Source organism: Neomonachus schauinslandi, chromosome 5 (genome assembly GCF_002201575.2).
Source record: "Neomonachus schauinslandi chromosome 5, ASM220157v2, whole genome shotgun sequence".
Taxonomy (NCBI): domain Eukaryota; kingdom Metazoa; phylum Chordata; class Mammalia; order Carnivora; family Phocidae; genus Neomonachus; species Neomonachus schauinslandi.
Genome location: NC_058407.1, coordinates 151,398,088 through 151,403,339, shown reverse-complemented (window position 1 = coordinate 151,403,339; position 5,252 = coordinate 151,398,088). Strand labels below are relative to the sequence as shown.

Here is a 5,252-nt window from a genome sequence, read left to right as displayed (position 1 = left end):
CCCGGCTCAGCGGGAGGCCTGCTTCTCCCTCTGACCCTATCCCCTCTCATGCTGTTTCTCTCTCTCTGTCAAATAAATAAATAAACAAAATCTTAAAAAAAAAAAAAAGAAAAGAAAAGAAATGTAGAGTCTCAGGCCCCAGCCCAGACCTGCTAAAGCCCTCTGCACTTTCACAGGATCCCCAGTGACTGGAAAGCACATTAAAATGTGACAAGCACCGGGGGCTCTGGGGGGCTCAGTCGGTTAAGCATCTGCCTTTGGCTCAGGTCATGATCTCAGGGTCCTAGGGTCTGACTCCCTGCTCGGCAGGGAGTCTGCTTCTCCTTTTCCCTCTTCCTCTCTCTCTCTCTGCTCCTTCCCCTTGCTCATGTTCACTTGCGCGTGCGCTCTCTCTCTCAAAAAAATAAATAAATAAAATCTTAAAAAAAAAAAATGTGACCAGCACTGACCTTTGGGTACAAAAAACACATCTGAAGTATTTCTGACTTACAGATCAATGATTTACTGAATTGGGTCCAGAGGTTCTTGCTTTTGTTTTTCCGGTTCTCTGTGGCACTCCCTCGCCCCCCTCCCCCATCAGTGGATGCCCTGGCTGGGGGAAGGGAGAACAGCATGGGGAGAGGAATTAAATTCAATGAGCACCTCAAGGGGGCCCTACAGAATGAGGTAGGCAGGAAGAAACATTTTAATTAACATTTGGACATGGTTCTGGAGGTGTGCTGTTTGCCAGATTATTAAGCACCACATTATGTAATAACTACTCCCTGGAGGCCCACTTGTAAACCAAATGGTTCTTACTCTGCCACCCTCCAATGTCTGATTTCATTCTTTTCTCACCATCTCACCAGATCACTACTGAGTGATTTAGAAAGTGAAACCAAGGCTGGCTCCAAATTGGAATAAATATTAACCGGGATTTATTATTTCCTTAAAGAATGCGAAGAGTTCCAGATTAGAATAGGCCAACTTTGGGGTGCCTGGTTGGCTCAGTCGGGAGAGAATGTCACTCTTGATCTCTGGGTCATGAGTTCGAGCCCCATCTTGGGCGTAGAGATTACTTAAAAATCATAAAAAAAAGAAAGGCCAACTTTGTGACCAAGGGTAATAGAACCTTTGTGATTTTTTTAACTGACAAGATTTTAAAAAATAAACCCCATCTACATTTTTAGTCTTTCTCCTCATCTTGAAAATGAGACGTGGCTATACACTCATCTTTGTAGATGCCGCATATCATCTTTACGATGCCGCATATCCTGGGCAGCAGGGTGTGGGAAAGGCTGGGAGTGAAGGTCCCTGGATCCCTTATAGCAAGTCACTATGCTACATACGGCCTCAGTTTTCTTGCTTCTATAACAAGGGAGTTTGATAGTTGAGGTTGCAAATTCAAATGCCTTCAGGAGCCTAGATGGAAATCTAAACGGGCTTAAGAGCACCCCCTACTCAGCCCCTCTCTCCTTGTTAACCTGTAGGAATGTGGGTCCAGTGTTGTCAGATTTCAAGAGAAGAAAACAAAATCTGAATTTTTGTTTGCAATTTCCCAATGTTTGAATGTTGAGAACTAATATAACTTGGTGTTTTTTGTAGTTTTTTTTAGGATTTATTTATTTGACACAGAGAGAGAGAGCACAAACAGGGGGAACAGGAGAGGGAGAAGCAGGCTCCCCGCTAAGCAGGGAGCCCTAGGCGGGGCTCCATCCCAGCACCCTGGGATCACGACCTGACCCAAAGGCAGATGCTTAACCGACTGAGTTACCCAGGCACGCTTTTGTGTTTTTTTTGTTTTGTTTTGTTTTTTAAAAAGACACATTTATTCAGCGTCATGATCAGACTATTACATTTAGCAATCAACAGCATGGGCGCAAAAAAAAAAAAATCTACATTAAAACCCTTTGTTGGAATGCTTTACACTTTCCACAGAACAGAAACTAAAATAACCTGTTATACAATTAGTCACAAATACAGTCCTCGAGTTTTTTGCCCATACACATGAGTATCATCTAAAACATGTCTTCTTTGTAGCAGCTAGGCCCTGCCACCACTGTGCTTGGCTGAGTTCACAAATCTGCTGTAACCTGTAGCTTCCCTGTCACTTCTCTGGCTCTCCTCTCCTGCTAAGCTTTGTTTCCTGGCAGTGATTAGAACCTTCCGCCGCTGCCGTAGCTACTGCTGCTGCTGGAACCACCATAGCCACCTTGGTTTCATGGTTTGGCAAAGTATTGGCCTCCACCACCATAGGGGCCACAGCTTCTGCCTCCAAAATTTCCTCCTTTCATGGGTCCAAAATTTGAGGATTGATTGTTGTAATTGCCAAAATCATTATAGCTTCCGCCACCTCCAAAGTTGCTTCCATCATTACCAAATCCGTTATAGCCATCCCAACTGCCACCATATCCACCGCCACCTCGACTGCCACCAAAGCCACATCGACCACTGAAGTTCCCTCCACGACCAAAGTTGTCATTCCCACCAAAACCACCTCCACAACCACTACCAAAGTTTCCAGAACCACTTCGACCTCTTTGGCTGGATGAAGCATTAGCCATCTCTTGCTTAGATAGGGCTCTCCTTACTTCACAGTTGTGGCCATTCACAGTATGGTATTTTTGAATGACAGTCTTGTCTACAGAGTCATGATCATCAAATGTTCAAAAGCAAAACCTCTCTTTTTGCCACTGCCTCGATCAGTCAGGATCTCGATCACTTCAATTTTCCCATACTGTTCAAAATAATCTCTTAGATGATGTTCTTCAGTGTCTTCTTTAATGCCACCAACAAAAATCTTTTTCACAGTTAAGTGGGCCCCAGGTCTTTGAGAATCTTCTCTTGAGACAGCCCTCTTTGGTTCCCCAACTCTTCCATCCACCTTGTGTGGCCTTGCATTCATGGCTGCATCCACCTCCTCCACAGTGGCATACGTGACAAAGCCAAAGCCTCTGGAGCGCTTGGTGTTTGGATCTCTCATTACCACACAGTCCGTAAGCGTTCCCCATTGCTCAAAATGGCTCCTCAGACTCTCATCGGTTGTTTCAAAGCTCAAACCTCCAATGAAGAGCTTCCACAGCTGTTCAGGCTCTTTGGGAGACTCTGACTTAGACATGACGGCAGGGGGAGGGGAGACTCTAATGATGCATACTCGGCTGCATCCATGGGCAGAAAGGAGTAATCTAACAAATGTATCTCTGTTTTGTTTTGTTTTTATTGCAGAATCTGAAAGCCACTCACTCACAACACTCCTGAGGCCATCCATCACCTTGGTCCTGCAAGGCAATGAGCTCTAGACTAAGTGATATCCCAGGACTCTTAGAATTCCATGCTACCCCTTTAATGAATCTGTTGTTTTTTGGGTAGTCATATCTGTGTCTCTAGTTTATTCTTTCAGTATATATTTGAGTACCCATTATAAGCTGGAAACCATGGTCAATTAAAAAAAAAAGAAAGAAAGAAAGAAAAGAAAAAAAGAATGACAGGGTTTCTACTTTTAGGCGAGCAGATGCGAGAGCTAAGTGAAATGCACCTATATAGAATAAGGCTTCCTGAATAATTAGGCTTGTTGAAAAAGTCTAAGGAAAGGCAGACCTGCTTCTTTAGCCAGATGCACAATCTTTCTGAGGCTTGATATTTTCATCTGTAAAATGGGGAGAATAATACCTGTCCATCAAGACTGTGTGAAGGTTAGAATTCTGTCTATAAAGTGCCCGGCATGTGGTAGATGCTTAGTAAATAATGCTAACTAGCACGACTACTGTTATTATTACATTATAAACTTCTTGGAGTTAGGGGTGCAGTGGCATTTCTTAACTTGTAAGCAGCAGGTTGCTTTCCCAAAGGGTATACTTTGTTTCCTCACGGAGACAGCATCAACTGGTTACTTCCCCAAGGCAAATCTGGAAAAGCCCATCTAAACTGTAGGGTGGTCTAAATATTGCACAGTGGTAATTTTTCTAAAAACCAGAAAGCAGCACTGATGTGATGCAAATGCATCAGAGAAGGTCTTTTTCACCAATGATGATACAAGGCTTTTTGCTTGTTGTGAGTAGTGCTTGAGATTCTAAGGCAGGTTTAATTGGAATACCAAGAGCAAGAGTTGCATACTTGGTGATTTTGAAGGGGGCTTTTAGGGATGTGTAAGGGCCTTTAAGATGGATGATTCGTGAGTTTTTTTAAATTTGTCTAATTGCACTTGAAAATGTATAACTTTCCTTTTTCTTGAGATACTTATTTCTAACACTGATTTCACACTTACCCTTCAAGCACCATCTTTAAGCTGATGACTCTTGAATTTGCAGTGTCAGGCCACATTCTTATATATCCAGCTCCCAGCTTGCATCTCTCCTTGGAGATCTCAAACACATCTTGGATTTAACATGGTCAAAACAGAACTTTTCACCCAAATTTGCCTCCTCCCAAGCCTTTCCTTTACCAATAAATGGTATCATCATACACTGGTTGCTCAGGTCAAACATTGAGAAATATCTTAATTTTTTTACATCACACCCCACATCTTATCCCTCATGTAAGCCTGTGTGCTTTGGCTCCAATATCCCATAACATTATATGTAAAGTGTGATCACTTCCCACCATGTGTACTCGATAGGTCAGTTCAAGCTACTGTTATCTCTACTCCAACAGCCTACTAACCAATGTCTCTACCTCTCCCACTTCTACCCATAAATGGAAGCCTGAGTGATCTGAAAGCATACATGATGTTTCTCCCTTCCTCACAATCCTCCAGAGACTTTGCATTGCAGGTGGAATAAAACCCAGACCTGTTATGATGCGCCACAAAGCTCTGGGTGATCTTGCCCTTGCCTCCCCCCCTGCCCCCCGAGTTTGACAACTCAGCCATCCTCCACTTGGTGCTTTCTCTCTCTCTGTCAAATAAATAAATAAAATCTTTAAAGATTTTAAAAAATTTTTTATTTATTCATGAGAGATGGAGAGAGAGGCAGAGGGAAAAGCAGGCTCCCAAGGAGCAGGAAGCCCGATGTGGGACTCCATCCCAGGACCCTGGGATCAGGACCTGAGCCGAAGGCAGACGCTTAACCATCTGAGCCACCCAGGCACCCCAATAAATAAAATCTTTTTTAAAAAAAATTACTCACATTGATATGATTGGGGAATTAAGATTTAATGCATTTATATGTCAAAATGAGTGGTTAAGATAATTCTATAAGGTCAGAAAAGGGAGATTTCCTTCAGGTCTTAGAGTAAAGGTAAATTGTATGTAAGAGTTGATTTCCCCAGGGGGTTGG

General features: G+C 43.1%; 1 pseudogene; it reads right to left on the bottom strand.

Annotated features, from left to right (window-relative positions):
* Positions 1-2,135: 2,135 nt before the first annotated feature.
* LOC110587991 lies at positions 2,136-3,097 on the bottom strand (annotated as a pseudogene).
* Between the last annotated feature and the right edge of the window lie 2,155 nt (positions 3,098-5,252).